Source organism: Equus przewalskii, chromosome 13 (assembly GCF_037783145.1).
Source record: "Equus przewalskii isolate Varuska chromosome 13, EquPr2, whole genome shotgun sequence".
In the NCBI taxonomy this organism is placed as follows: Eukaryota; Metazoa; Chordata; class Mammalia; order Perissodactyla; family Equidae; genus Equus; species Equus przewalskii.
Genome location: NC_091843.1, coordinates 8,008,708 through 8,024,820, shown reverse-complemented (window position 1 = coordinate 8,024,820; position 16,113 = coordinate 8,008,708). Strand labels below are relative to the sequence as shown.

Below are 16,113 nucleotides of genomic sequence, written 5' to 3'. Positions count from 1 at the left end.
GTGGACATCGGTTATCTTTTGCCCAGTACTGATTACCCTTCTTTTCAACCAAAGCGCCTCGACTTTTCTCCTGGGAACCTCCTTCCCCACCTCATAAAGCCCCTTAGATACAGGGGGCGGGTACCGTTCATCCTCCACGCTGACTGGCTGAGGAGTGAGCAGGTGACTTGCGCCAGGCCAATCAGAGCCAGCAGGAGGCAGCCCTGGGACTTCTGCCCCACCCTTGAGAAAGAGAAGCTCTCTTTCCGTGAGGTGGCCAGCTGTCAGGACGGGGACGCGGAGCTGCGGGGCACCTCATCCTCTCTCGGGAGGGCCCGCCTGAGAAGGAGGCCCCATCAGTAGATTCCTGACGACACAGTCTGACCCTCAGGTCCAGCTCTGCTTGACGCTCAGCCTACCCCAGATCCAGCCAGTTTCCTGCGCCAATCAGTCTTGGGTCACACCCACACTCAAAGTATTTTTGAAGCCAATTTAAGTGGGGTTTCTGACACATGTAATTTAGTCCTTACTGGCACAGGAAGGGGGCCCGGACCTTGGAGGCATCTGGTGAACCCTGAAGGACACGTAGATTTAGAGAGCAGGAGAGGAAGGGAGAGACCGTGGGTGGTGGGGGACGGAGCAAAGACCACAACACGGGGAGACGGGGGATTACAGCTGGCAGTGGTTTCCAAAGGATTTCAGCCAGAGTCTCTAGGTCACCCTCATTCGACACAGAAACAGGCGGCCATGGCGGGCTGGAGCCAGAGCCCAGCGTGAACATCAGGGACTCACGGGGGAAGGTTCCCTACGTGAGAAGAGCTAAAAAACGGAAAGACAAATCCGGAGAAGATGGGAGGTGCCCTGGAACGCCAGGCCAAGGATTTCCCCAGGAATGACCTCTCCCAATCCAATACGGGTTTCATTTCCACGAAGCGTGGCAGGGAGGAAGGAACTTGAGCCCTGGAGTCAAGCAGCTCTAGACTCACGCAATTTCCTAACTCCTGGAGCCTCAGTTTCCTTATCTGTAAAATGGGATCATCAAGCCCATCTCGCACAGTGATGTGACGATTACAGACGGCAGCGCTCCTTGCCTGGCACAGAGGAAAGCTCAAGACGTCCCAGCAGCCCGCACTCTGCTCCCCCAGTGCTCACCCTACCCCTGTTCACAAAACACGCAATTTCCACACCAGGGATGGGGCACCGTGGCCCACCAGTCTCCCTTGTTTGTGCTCGCCGCTCCTGGGCACCTCACGGAGCCAAAGAACAGGCCAAGGCATCCTTTAGGAGGCAGAGCTCCTCGAAAAGGTGATTTCCCAGCAAAAACGGCTATGTCTCCAAAGCCACCTGAATAGTTGTTAGTTTTATTAATAAGAAGACTTCAACTCTGCTTCAAGACGCCAGCATGGGGAGTGTGAATGGCTCCATTACTTCCTTCCTCCCTTCCCTCTGCAACATTTGTTGAGCACCTCTGTGTGCCAGGCCCTCTGCTACATTCTGGGATGCAACGAGGAGAAAGACGGACCCGGCCCCTGCCCCCGGAGAGCTGGAAGATGGGCGAGAAACCGGCAGACAAGCAAGTACAAATCCAATCCTCAGTCACAGGAAGTGCTCAGGAGGGACCCCAGGGCTGCCGTGATGGCGCGACAGGGAAAGTCGGGGGCGTCGGGTGTTCCTGAAGGGGAGGCCCATCTGAGGCAGCAACCTTCGAGAGGAGACTGAAGGATGAGGAGCCGGCCGGGAGGAGAGGTGAGGAAAGGCTGTTGCAGCGGGAAGGGAAGTGAGGATCAAGTGCAGCGTGTCTGAGGAGCTGGAGGGAGGTGGGGGGCACGGGAGGCAGGCAGCAGCCACACTGGGAGGGGCCTGTGGGCCCCAGTGAGGAGCTGGATTTCGTTCTCTTAAAGAGTTTTAAGGGGTAGTGGAAGGTGCGGGACATCATGTAATGTATGTTTTAAAAAATATCAATATAAATCCCTTGGGCTCCTGTGTGGAAAATGGTTTGAAGAGGAGCAGGGACACCAGTAAAGAGGCCTTTCCACCACTGAAAGGGACCACGGAACTCAGCCAGTCCAATGGCCCACCTTCCAGATGGGTAAACTGAGACCCAGAAAATACAGACCAAAGGTCCAGGCAGTGGGGGATGTGTAAGCAAAGTCTGCATGATGATCCATCAAGAATAATGCTGATGTGGGTCAAAAAACAAGAGAAAAAGAAAGGAAGAGCCTCAAAGATTTTATTTTTTCTTAAAACCAACAAAAAGCATTTTTCCATAAATGGAAAAAAAATTCTGCTTACACAATTCATTCTTGATCTCTTGTTTACAGTTTTTAAAGTTCTGTACGTACAGTACAAGGACTCTGCAGCAGGACTAATTGGTTTATTGGAAGAAGCAACCTCTGAACACAATTTATTGCCTGCATTTTTAGGCACAGAGCTCACTTTTTAATGAGAATTGTCCCAAGGCCGGACCTCGGCCTGGCCCAGGGTTTGGGGGCAGGTGAGCGAGCACATGCACCGGGTTCTAACGCCAGCCCCACTGCGGGCTGAGACTCACAAGGCACTGACCTCTCTGGCCACAGTGTCCTGCTCTCTAAAACGGGGACAGTAATCTCTCTTGAGGATTCATCACAAGAACTAACATACACGGGCCTTGCCCAACGCCTGGCACACGAGGTGCACAAAGTTCGTTTTTCCTTCCTAGCAGTTGTCCCATATCCCTGCTTAGCTGGTCCCCCTTTCTCCCTTTGATAATATCACCTGATTTCCCTGGAGGATCACTCCTCTCCCTCCCCTGCCTGTCTCTGGTCACAACATGGTTCAGGGACGGGCACGTGACCCAAGCAGGGCCAATGAGACTCAATTCTGGGACATCAGGGACAGACCCTTTCCCCCAGGGCAATGGCTAGCTGGGAGTACTCCCCACCAAGAGAAGCCAGCAAAGCTAAGAGGGAGAGAGGGGCTGAGTCCTGTGACATCATTTGAAGCCTCGGATCCAATATCTCGGACATTTCACGGACACAAGCCAAAGCCTTCTCTTTCTCGTTTAAGCCAGTTTGAGTTACTTTCCGTTACTTGCAACCAAAACAATCCTAACACACCAGACCTTGGCTTTTAGATTGTATCCCAAACCCAGGTAATACTCAGTGGCCTGGCGTGAAGGAATTAAAAGCAGACTTCTTCATGGCAGCATTACTCACAGCGGCCAAAAGGTGGAAGCAATCCAAGTGACCATCGTGGATGAAATAAACAAAACGTGGCATACCCATACAATGGATTATTATCCAGTCTTAAAAAGGAAGAAAATTCTGACATATGTTACAACAGGGATGGACCTTGCGGACATTATGTTAAGTGAAATAAGCCAGCCACAAAAGGACAAATACTGTATGATTTCACTTATACGAGGTTCCTAGAGGACTCAAGTTCATAGAGACAGAAAGGAGAACGGTGGTTCCCAAGGGTTGTGGGAGGGGATGTGGGAGGTAAGGAGTTTCAGTTTGGGAAGATGAAAAAACTTCTGGAGGTGGATGGTGGTGATGGCTGCACAACAACAATGTGAATGTACTTAATGCCACTGAACTGCACACTTAAAAATGGCTGAAACGGTAAAATTTATAATTAGGTATATTTTAACACAACCTAAAAAAATAATTTAAAGAAAACACCAGATTTTCTGCAGATATTTACATAGCCCACATCAAGTTCCCTGGAAATACCACTAGAACTTTCTCCATGGTATAGCCCTCAAAACATGCACTGCGTATCCAAGAAAAAACTTAAATCCAGAATATAGTAATAAAAAACTCTCAAAACTCAAAAGTAAGGAAACAACGAGCCCGATTACAAGATGGCAAAAAGATCCGAACAGACGTTTCCTCAAAGAGGGTAGAGGGACGGCAAATAAGCACATGAGAAGATGTCCATTAGCCATCGGAGAAAGGCAACTGAAACCATGAGGAGACATCACCACGCATCTGTTAGAATGGCTAAAATTAAAAGTACTGACAACAACAAGAGCTGGCAAAAATGTGGGGCCACTGGAACTCTCATACATGGCTGGTGGGAAAGCAAGATGGCACAGCCACTCTGGACAGATCCCGGATGGACGCTGAGCCACTGGGTGAGGGGTTGTTGGGGAACAGGATAGTCCCACGGTGTGAAAGCGTCACCCCGAGGATTACCTTCCCAGCAAAGAGACAAAGGTACCACTTCAATGTGGAGATTTGGCAGTCAAAACCGTAGGCAGGTGATCAAACCCAGCATCACCAATAGAATGAGGGACAATCAGACACTCTGTGGCCCTCAAGGTGATGCAAACTCAGAAGTATACAAACTCTCTTGTCAAGTATTGTCACCAAAACGTTCAAACTGAATCTCAATCCTCTTGACCCAAGTTCCAATCTATAGGAAATACAGGAGGAAGAGAAACAAGCTAAATGACAGCATAAGGAAACAATCAGGCAAATCCAGAAGGTAGGATGTTCTTTAAGTCTACTAACAGGGCAGAGCTTGAATGCTGCTTCCTCCAGCAAGCCCTCCCTGACTGCTCCCTCCCCACCAACATTATGGTCAGTCTCCCTGCTGCTCAGCACCCACTTCCCATCACAAAGTCGATTACATTTTAATGTAACTGATGAGTGTCTGCTTTCCCACTGGGTTCTGTTTCGTGAGGGCAGAGAGTGTGCCTGTCTTAGTCACTGTATGCCCAGCACCGAGCACAATGGAAAATCTGTTTCGTAAGAAAATGAGGAAGAAACTGAGAGGCCAGGAGGTCAAGCCCTCACAGACTGGAGTCTGGAGGATCTCTCGGGTCCCCGCTTTCCCGTCCTCTCTGCGCCCTCCTTCACCGCAACCCCTCCCCCGGCCCCTCAGCCCAGAGCTGAGAGTCTCAGGGCGCAGCTGGGACTCCCTCCCCTGGGAATGAGGAAGCACAGGGACCACACTGGCGTCTGAGGGCCTCAAGGGTTTCTTCCTTCTCCCTTTAAGGCAGGAGGCTGTAAACTGGAATTCACCACCATGGAAATCCCTTCTCATACAACTCAGCACAGGGCCTCCATGATTCACAAAGTCCAGACCCCCCAGGGCCCGGTTTTCCACCAGAGCTCCGTGCTACCCGGGCCAGAAGCGCTGGGGTAGAGGGGGTCGGACGGCTAGCCTTGGTCTCCCTCAAATCCACAAGCCTGCAGGCCAGGCTGCCTCTTTCCACGCTTCCCAGTGAGGGATGGAGGCAGAAGTGCAGTGACTTGCCGGAGGTCACCAGCTACTCTGGCCCAGGTCACCTCTAACCTGATGGCCTTGCTGCACCAGGGACTCATGCCCCCCACCAGCAGCTGGGCCACGGCTGGACCTCAGGCCAGCGGGAGATGCCCGTTCTCCTAGCTGTTCCTGGGTGCCAGCCAGAGGCTGCCGGGTTTAGGGGTTAAGACAGCCTGGACTCAGCCTCTGCTTCCACCTCAACTAGCTGTGTGGTCTTGGGAGAGTGGGTTAACCTCTCTGTGACTCAGTGTCCTCCTCTGTAAAAAACAGAGATGGTGACAGATCACACTAGTACCAACCTCAGAGTTGAAATGAGAACACGTGTGTCAAGCACTCAGCATGGTGCCTGGTACCCGGTAAATGTACCATAAAGAGAAGCCATCATCATCGTCATCATCACTATGCACTAAACGCAGGGACATAAGCTGGGGAGACCTCTACCCCACTCACTGCCTCTACAGGTGAGCCTCCCACAGCCCACCACCTGGCCCCACCCCCCACCTCCCAACAGCCCTGCCTCTTCCACTGTCTTTCCTGGGCCCCTGAGGGGCAGTGGGACTGCCCCTCCATGGCCCTGGGGACATAGGCCCAGCTCGCCTGAGCTTGGGGAACAGGATTCCTAGCTGCAGGTGTTAGGGCCCTGTCCCCATCCCATGGGTGTCTGTAGGGAGGGGATCCACATATCTGGCCCAAATGTCAGGTGCCCATACAGCCATGAGCCTGCTTGGTGCCAGGGCTTCACCTGCCCTGGCCTTTCCTCCTCTATTAGGATTGAGGACCATCCCTGGGAGCCCCAGGCCACTCCGATCTTGCCAGGAGTGGCCATAGAGAGGACGAAGAACCCCATCGGCTTGTGGACGGCGTTAGGTGTCTTGTAGCCTGTGCCACAGCAAGCTTGCCCTCTGAGGATCAGCCTGTCCTGGGGCCTCCAGAAGCCACTTTCCTTCAACTTAGATTGCTTTTAGAAGACAGAAAAGGAAAAGAGCCCTCAGGCAGATGCCGAGAGTCCATCTATGGACCCCACGCTTGAGAAGTACCACTTGTCCTGCCTGGCCCATGGCCACAGCTGCCTGGCCCAGGGATGGTTCCTGACCCATGCCCAGCCCATCAGGTTCTCTCTAGGGAAGTGGAGTCAGATCTGAGCATGTCGGCTCCATCTGTGAGGACGGCTGCTGCCCAAGCCTCCTGCACACTTGTGACAGACATGCGGGCTGCAGAGAGGGACCCACGAGGGAGAGGCACAGAGGGGGAGGGGCAGGGAGAGCCCGTGCAGCTCTGGCCAGCACTCCATTCCCGTTTCCAGGGCCCACCCGCCTGCCCGCCCGTGACGCATGACATGAGCCTGGGCCTGCCAGTTAACTCCCTTTTTGGCATGAAGAAGGTTTTTGTGCAACTAGAAGAACTCTGTGCTAAAGAGGGACAAGTTCGGTTCTGGGCCATCCCTCTGGAACATCCTTCCAGGTCACGGTGCACCTACTGGCCCAGGTGGGATGTGGGGTGGGAGGAAGCTGGGGGTGAGCAGATGGGGCCTTAGCCCCAACCTCGCTCTGGGAGTCACAATGAGTCCTTTGCCTCTTTGAGCCTCTGTGTTCTCTGAAAGATGGGGGTAAGGATGCTTGTCCCTCCCTTATCACACACCATTGTGAAGACTGAATGAGATTTTTCTTAAAGCTCCAGAAATGGGGTCTACATTGGTCAGAATCTCTGCTCACAGCTGGGACTTGAGAATGTTCGGTGACTGCTTCCTGACCCTTGACCCTCACCTCCCTCGGCAGGTCTAACCCAGGCCAGTGGGGTGTGGACTCCCAGTGCCAGGAGCACCCCCGTAAAGCACACAGGAATTTAGGTCCCATTTCCAAGTGACGACGGCCAAGAGGTCATTTGGTCCACGAAAAAAGATTTAAACCGAAACAAAGCTCAGAGGCCTTTGAAAAACACAAGTAGCCGGGGCTGGGCAAGGCTGAGCGGTGGGCCAGAAACAGGCGGAGCGCCTTGGCGAGCCCCCAGCACCCCGGTTAACCGGCATGCCCCATCCCTGCAGGCCCATGGCCCAATCTCCCCAGGGCCGCAGCTCTGGAAAGGCCTCAGAACTCAGCGCACGTGGTCCCCAGGGCAGGGTGATAGCAAACAGCTGCCCTCCGCCTCGGGAGCACTGTGAACTCATATGCTTTATCACGTGGACTCGCAAACATGAGAGGGTGTTTCTGCCCCGTGGATAAAATCTCCGAGCAGAGGGAACATCCTCTGATCTCCCTTTGCTTTGCAGACCTATTTAGTGCGGTTTCTGGGGTTGGCAAAGAAGCCAGCTGAAAGCCCCGGCTGGAATTAATTAGAAGGGGTGTGGCTGCCGCACCGGTCACATGACAAAGCGATTACACTGTGGTCCTGCTGGCAGGGGCCAGCGGTTTGATTTTCAGGGAGGGCTTGGGGGCGGGGGCAAGGAAGGGTCTGGTCCAAGGGCTTTTCAAAGTGTAGTCTTTCCTTAGATCACTGCGTCTCAAGGTATGCAGGAGCTGGGGGTTCCCGAGCTGGTTTTAGGGACTCAGCGCTTAACTGGGGGAACCCCACAGTGAGAAAGCGAGCCTCTGCCGTTGCCTTGCCTTCCTGGCTGGCTCAGAGTGGTGGCAATGAGGGCTGCTGAGCACCCCCCCACCAAAGACACACTGGGCTCCTTCCTTCCAGAAGGCAACACCACCAGCAGGAAGAACTTAACACACCGATTTTCTCTTTCCTTTGTATTTCGTTTCCTTCTATTTCTAGCCAGTGCTACTGGTTTTCCATTTATGGTAGACAGCTGAAGCTTCCCTTAAAAAATAATGTAAGTAAAACAGTGAGTCAATTTGAAGAACGACACTGAATTAAGAGCACAGGGCTTTGTGGCTATGTCAGACATTGCAATGGTGCCAGAGGGAGGATGGAGTATGAGGGCAGGCTGTTCCAGTGGACTTCCTTGCCATTCGCACTCTATCTGGAGCTCTCTTGTTTACAGGCCAATGAGCTCACATTTCTCAAGTTGGAAGCTGTCTCCTGGCTCTAGAACGCCAGTGAGCGGCCTGGAATGACCTGGGAGATGGAAGGAAGCATCTGAAGAGAGGGCACCAGTGGGGCTGGGGCTGTGAGAAAGGAGCATCAGCAAGACAGAGTTCTGTGATCCATTAGCAATGTCTGCCGTGGGCCCTGGAGACTGGTAGGATGTGTGCTCCAAACTTGGCTCGCCTGGATCAACCCCTCCATTTCATAAATGGGGATATGGAGGGGCCAAGAGGGGTAGCAACTTGCTAAGGGTTGCATGCGCCACTGTGGCCTCTTTCCACTTCTATGAGAGTGTCCAAATTTCCTTGCAAGATCCTCATGCTCCTCTGAGCCTCTTGCACAATGGCATGCCCAGACAACTTTAAATCCGGAAAGTTCTTAGAAATGATTAGGCCAGTGGTCAAATTGGCCTGCAAGAAGCCCCGGGATCCTGGTGAGGTGGGTGGGTCTCTGGGCTCTCCACCCTGGTTTCCACCAGGCAGTGCCACTTTTAGCTCTTCTATATATGGGAGAGGGTGTGACCCAGCAGGCTGCAGGTCTTCCTGCCAGACCTCGTGGGTCCACACTGCCACACGGCAACCATCAGTGGAACCTTCTGACAGGACCTGGGCTCCTCCAGGGCCCACCGCCCCCCTTCCCGGCTTCAGGCCAACAGCGGGGGCTTCCAAGACTTTAAAATATTTGAAAAACGTGCTCTAGACCATCCCTTATTTTATAGCTGGGGATATGAGGTCAGAGCAGGGAAGGGACGTGCCAGGCCACGCAGACAGCAGGGAGGAGAGCTGGAGCCAGACCCCGGGCTCCTCTGGGAGGTGCTGAGGACGTGGGAGCTCCGCTCCAGAACACTGTCCCTCACTCTGAGAAACAGCAGGGCCCCTGATAGGTGAAGGGAGGAAAAACTCTCTCATGCAGCCCACCGAGGGGCTGCGGCCTCTGCTCACGGGCCACACAGGTTCTGCAGCGAGTCCTCAGCCCAGGGTAACGAAGGCCGTCCTGCTTGGCAGCCAAAGCAACCTAAACACGAAAGCACGTGCTGCCCTGAAATCAAGCAGGAGTGTCAGTGTCAAGATCGAGACAAATCCACTTCCTGCAGAGCGGACTCCTGGGGATACGTCCGAGGGCACCCAGGGGGCTGCAGACCCCGGTTTAAGAAACGAACTTCACAAGGTGGGTGAGACTCCCGCCCTCCTCAATAAAGCCCCCACATGGCTGAGCTTCTGGGCTGGGCTCCAGATCCACCGCTCAGGCAATAGGCTGCCCGGGCCCAAGGTGGAGGAGCACAGTCTGAGGAGTGTAGGAGGCAGGGAGGGAAAGAGAGAGAGGTGGAGGGGAGAGGGAGCCAGGAGAGAGCAGAGGCAGCCGGCCGGGTCCAGGGCTGAACTAACGGGAAACATGATTCTGCTGCCGCCCGTGGAGACCACGAGATCCCTCTGGTTCCGATCTGCCGGCTCTCCCCAGCCGTCGGCCTGACATCTGGCCCATGTAGGTCAGCACTCCCAGCCTCTTTTTGGGATTGCAACACCGTGGAGTTCGTTCGATTTCCCAACACCCCAGAGCAGCATCGCCACCGGAAAAGCTGAAGTGCGCAGATTTATCTTCGTAGAGAAAGGACATTAAATTTATTCCTGGAGAAATGCCACCAAGCATCACAATGCCTCTGAGACCTAGGAGGCAACCGTGGGATGTCAGAGTGAGGCAGGACCAAGCTGGGTGGGGGCCCAAGATAAAATCAGTGACCGTGCCGGGGGACGAGCTGCTGCGCTGGCCGCGTGCTGAGCGCTTTAGAAACAGAGCTGTGGTCCTCACGGATGCCTGCTGGGGAAGTGGGATCCTCTCAGGTCGGAGGGGAGGAAACCCGGGCAGAGAGCAGGGACGTGCCCCCCACCGAGGACCACGCTGGGTTCAATCCTGGCCCTTCAGCCCCTGAGGTCCTATCTCCTCCTCCCAGCTCCCTAGGGCCAGGCCTCGGCTCTGCCGGCCCCAGGCCAGAGCTTTCCTGTCCCCACATTAGCATCAGAAATCACCCAGCTCAGGCGCCAGGGCAAGTGACACACCGCGGGTGGCAGGTGCCAATTTTTCTTTTTTCTTTTTTTTTCAATTTTTTCAATTAAGTGAATGCTTGGAACAGGGCCCAAAAACAAGTGCTCATGGTGTTAGTGGCAGATAAGATGCTCTGGTTCAGGGCTGTGTTCTGATGTTTCTTGTCCACAGTGAATGCAGTGAAAGCTCTGGGGGAGCTGAGGGTCGCTATGCACCTGTGTGCAGAGGGTACGACGCCGGGAGATGGGCAAGACGAGTGGTCTCTCTTAAGGGAAAGTTGAATCGTGTCTCTCACCTCTGCTTAGACACCAGTTCACTCATTCTTTCATTCAGCAAATACAGACGAACGCCTCCTGTGTCCCAGGCTCCCTTCTGAGGACAGGGGATATGGCTGTTAACACGGAAGACAGAAGCCCCTGTGCTCCTGAAGCTTTCGGCCTTGCTGGGAAGACAGCAAGGGCACGTCGCGGGATTTCGGGGGCCTCCTCCGGCTCCAGCCTGGCCAGCCTCTCCCTTGCCTCCCGGCCCTGCTCACGCACGACACTGCCTCTGGCGGGAACATCTTCTCTCCCTTTGCCTGCTGAGCGACTCCTCCCTTACTGTCGGGTGTCAGCTCAGAGGTCGCCTCCTTCTGGAAGCCTTGCTGGAGACTCCAAGTTGGGGTCTGGCCCCCATCGTCTGGGCTCCCACAGCCCCTGGGTCGCCCTCTCTCAGCACGTTTCTCTGGGTGTGCTGGTCTGTTTGCGTGACTGTCACCCCCTCTCTCCTGGGAGCCCCCAAGGGGCAGAGGCCAGGACTGTCTGGTTCACCAAAGTCCTCCCAGGCAGGGCCTGGTGACAGTGAGCTCTCAGGAAATGTCTGGTGGGAGGCAAACAGGCAGATGGACACACAAGGCAGGCAGACAGACAAAACGCCAAGACAGGGCCACACAGTCATAAATCAAGGTGACCTCACTCAAGGCTCTCTGTGTCTGGAGAGTAACAATGCTCTTGAAATGGCTGAATGAACAGCTCAACTGCCAAGGGCACCAGAAACAGAAGTGGCTTTGTTACCGAGGAGAATGCAGGCACAGGGCCTGACCCTGGAATTAAAGTCCACGCTCCAGCCCGAGGCTTCTCTGAACAGGCACTGGAGAAAAAGAGAAGCCCACAGGGGCAACTTCAGCTCCAAGTGGGAGCAGCATCCCACTGCGTTTAAGATCCGGCCAGCCCGTGGGAATTCTTTGGGGGTGACGGAATCGTTCTGTATCCTGTCTGTGCTGGTGGTTACAAGAACCCATGCGTGAGTGAAAACTCATAGAACGCCACATCAAAAAAGGGAATTTTCCTGCACGCACGTAAGGTAAAAATTAAAAATAACAATCACTCCTTAATGGAAAAGACAGGCACTGGCTCTAGAGTCCCTGGGATGGAACCTCGGCTCCACAGCTCAACGGTGCTGTGTGACTCTGCAAGTCACTTCCTGGCTCCCAGCCTCCATTCTCCCATCTGTAAAGTGGAGAGAATAACAGGACCCACTTTACAGGGCTGGCTAGGGATCCAACGAGCACAACAGGTGCTTGGCACGCCGCCTGACCACAAGCAGCTCCAGCACCATCTCTGACAACCCCGTTACAGAGACGACGCATCGTAGCCTCAGACTGAGTCCGTCTCCTCTGGGCCAACTCAGCCGTTTCGAGGCAAGCTATGTTCAAAGGAAAAATCGGGAATGTCATGTGCTGAAACCTGATCAACTGCCCCCTCCTTACACGCCCGCACACAGGGCTGCCCACACCTCGGAGCCCGTCTTCCCTCACTGCTGGGTCTTATCCAGTTGGTGGGCACAGGAACCACTTCCAGGGCTGGCCGGGCCAAGCACCTCCATTTTTCTCGACTCTGACACTGGTGGAAACACTGGCTGGTTCGGGCGTGTAGCTACAGCCCAGCCTCCAGCTGCCAACACACACCCTCGCACACATCTGGCCCAAACCGGCACGGGGAACTTTCCAATGGCAAGCAGAGGTGCTGGCAGCTGGAGCCCAGGCTCGGCCGAAACCAACCTGAAGGCTGGCTTTCTAGGAAAGCCTCCAGGGCAGGCACTTAGGGCTCGCACAGATCTCCAAGGCTGCCAGGCCTCGGAGGAGCCCGGGGCAATGCCAGAAATGGAGCTGGGAGATTTCAAGTTGGGGCCTCTCCTGTGTTAACAGGGCTGCCTGGAGAGCACTGGGCAGCCAACAAGAGCACCCACTGTGTGCGAGGCATACCGGCAGTGTAGTAAAGCTGTCCAAGTAATGAAAGCAGCACACTGGGCCAGATTTATTGGGCTGACTGGACACTACACTAAGGGCTCCATTTATGTTATGTCATAGGATCTGGAGACTCAGAAAGAGTAACTGGCTTACCCAAGGTCACACAGCCAGCATGTGACATGGTGGGAAAAGCCCAGGATATGTGGTCAAATGGATCCTGGCTCACACCTAAAGGGTCCCACACAGTGCCTGGCACATAGTAGGTACTCAACAGAGAAGACATTACTAGAATTCTCTCACAGGCCACAGGCCACCGGAAGCACTTTATAGCCACTGTGGGAGTACAGAGGGGACAAGGGCTAATGCTGCTGGTGGAACTTGGAGAGGCTTTCCAGATGAAACACAGCTGCTCTGGGTCTTGAGGGATGAGTAGGAGTTCTCCAACTGAGCACCAACAACTAATGAGCACTTGCTGAATCCCCAGCACTCTGTTCTCAGGAAACCCTACGGAATGAAGCTTATTAACCACCCCATTTCACAGCAGAGAAAACTGACATTCAGAGAGGTTAGGTCACTGGCCCCAAACTACCTAGCTGGTTAAGGAGGATGTCAGAATTTGAACCCAGGTTTGTTTGACTCCAGAATGCCCATTCCTAACCAAGAAGACCAGGTGACAAAGAGGTCATGTGGCCTGTAAGCAACTATGTTCATTTCCCCTGGCTCCCAAGAAGGGCAGAGCTGAGTTCGAATCTTGCCTCCACCACTCACCAGCCAGGTGACTTTGGGCAGCAAGTCTCAGTTTTGAAAAGTAAATGAGGCCACACAGGTGAAGCCGAACACAGCGCTGGTGAGCAGTCGGTGCTCTACCATGTACAAATGAGCTCATTAGCCAGTGTGTGGCCACAACCACACTTACCCCCCACAGTGGTTCTCAAACTTGGGGGTGCTTGTTAAAAAAACAGAGTTTGACCCCAGCCAGCCCCTCACACTGCCTGTTTCTCAGGCTGTTGGACAGTGTAAATAGGATAATGTCTGTAGGACGCCCGGTATAGTGGTGGCCCTTAACCCCCTCCAGGTAAATACAGTGGGTTCCTTAGGCCCCAATCCAACCCAGATCATTAGGTTGGGCCAAGTGAAATTGTCATTTGTATACGTCAAAAATTTCATATGGTTCATCAACCTAATAGCACCCCAGGAGGCTAGAGGATTCCACCCGTGTCCACTGGACTACACTAAGAATCACAGTGACTTTCTCTTGAGTGTTTACTGTGTATCATGTAGCGGGATGACTCTTCCTTTTACAAATGAAGAAGACACTGAGGTTCTAATAGCTTAAGTAACCCACCCAAAATAGCACAACTGGAAAGTGACAAAGCCAGGATCTGTACCCAGGTCTGGCTGCCTCCAAAGCCTGTACCCTAACCACTATGACATGCTGCTCGGTCTGCTGCCAGCAGGAGGTCATCATGAGGAATCTGATTCTCTCTCAGCTGAAGGATGTCAGTGGTCGTCACCCTAGAATCATGCGACCTCGGGACAGAGAGCGCCCAGCAGTTATGGCTTCATTCAAGGAACGCACCTGGCACCTGTTCTGGGTCAGACCCTGGACTATGAGGGACTCAGGACCTGGGGGGAGAGGAGACAAGTTACCAGATGACTAGACCCAGGGCATGAGTGCCATGATGGGGTTGGTCCACTGGGAGCCTCAGCATCAAAGCTGGGTGCCCTGGGTGGGTGAGAGGCAGAGAGAGGCCAACAAAACGGTCTAGGGTGCGCCCTAAAAAACTGCTTCCTCCCCCTAAGTCCAGCCTCATCTTCCTGTCTCACTGGGCTGGGGACATGAAGAAAGAGAAAAGAGCTGGGTGAGAATGCGGGGGGACTGAGCTCTCAGACCCTGGGGATAGCCACCCATTAGGGGTGTCGCAGAGGAGCAGGGATTCTGCCACCAGATCTAGGGGGGCTGCACAAGAGGGTTCCAAACTTCCTACCACCAAGAAGCCCCTTTTCCCGCAGGAAATCATATGTCGTTCCTGATGGTTAGATTCTGTGGGTGCCCTCGGCCACCCCTGTACCCCTGCCCTGCTGGGCTCTTGTCTGGCAGAGGCAATTCCAGCCTCAACTTGAGCTCCTATGTGGACTCTCCTGCCAGCTTCTCATGCTTCATACACAAGTCTACGGGACAGGAAACCAGGGAGCAAGGGAAGCCGGGCCCCTCCCTCTCTCCCTCCTGGAAGCTTTCCCGACTCTGCCGTCCTGAGAAACCTGCGAAAGTACAGACAATACAGTACAATATAAAATAGAATGTAAGCGCGCGCAACAACCAGTGGTCAAGGCGTGCTTCCCGCGAGGGTGCGTTGTCCTAGTGTTTCCACTCTGCGACGGAGGGAAGTGAGGCCCAGGGAGGGCCGGTCACTTGCTCCGTCCAGCTGGTAACAAGCAGTCTGAGGGCACAGTCCCAGGTCCTACCAACTGTCCATGCTGCCACTGCAGGGGCGATGCTTTGGGCATATTTCTCCCCAGTCCCTTTTTCTATACATTGAAGTATTTTTCAAAATTAAGGTTACATTGTATGTACGATTTGTCTTTTTCACTTGTGTTATATGGTGAGCATCTCCCCATTTCATTAAAAATTCTCTGAACAAACCACTTTTAAAGGATCCTTAATAGTCCACTGTAAGGCTATATATCATCTACTTAATCGTGCCTCCAAGGATAAACACGCAGGCTCTTTTCAACATTGTTTTAATTACCACACTGCTGAATATCCAAATATATAAATCTTCGGGGAAAACTGCTTTAAATCTTAGGGGGTGTATCCCGGGCTAGTCCATGCAGAGTGTGTTTCTCAGCATGTGGTCATTCCAGGCCACCTGTGTCATGCCACTCAGGGCTGAGTATTCAAAATGCACATCAGCAGGCAGGCAATGGCAATGATCATGACGGCAAAGATAATACTAATAACATTTACTCAGCATTCTCTGTGCCAGAGACACTGCTTTAAACCCTTTATGTGAAATAACCCACAGTAGGTACTATTCTTTCCTTCATTTTACAGATGAAGAAACTGAGGCACAGAGAAGTTAAGTCACTTACTTAAGGTCACACGCTCTGCTGGGCATTGGCACTGCCAAGTCAGACCCACGCCACCTGCTTCCGAGCCCAGACTCTGAAACTTCTACCCACAAGTCTTCCAACTTTTTTCTCTGCCGTGGACAGAGAATCTGATGAAACCCACAGACTCCTTCTCCAAATGATTTATTTTTTAAAGACTGGCACCTGTGCTAACATTTGTTGCCCATCTTTTTTTTCTTCTTGTCCTTCTCCCCAAAGCCCCCCAGTATGTACTTGTATATTCCAGCTGTAGGTCCTTCCGGTTGTGCTGTGTGAGACGCCGCCTCAGCACGGCCTGATGAGTGGTGCTAGGTCCATGCCCAGGATCTGAACCTGAGAAACCCAGGGCCGCCGAAGCAGAGCGTGCAAACTTAACCACTCGGCCATGGGGCCGGCCCCGTCAGAATGATTTAAAATGAATAAAATAAAGCACACAGGATTTCAAATAACACTACTTATACTGAATTGTA

The 16,113-nt window shown here is 53.4% G+C and overlaps 1 protein-coding gene across 4 annotated transcripts in view; it reads right to left on the bottom strand.

The window, feature by feature from the left end:
• Positions 1-16,113, bottom strand: part of SH3PXD2B (SH3 and PX domains 2B) — a 98,218-nt gene that overhangs the window by 70,275 nt on the left and 11,830 nt on the right. The gene's annotated exons all lie outside the window — the stretch shown is intronic.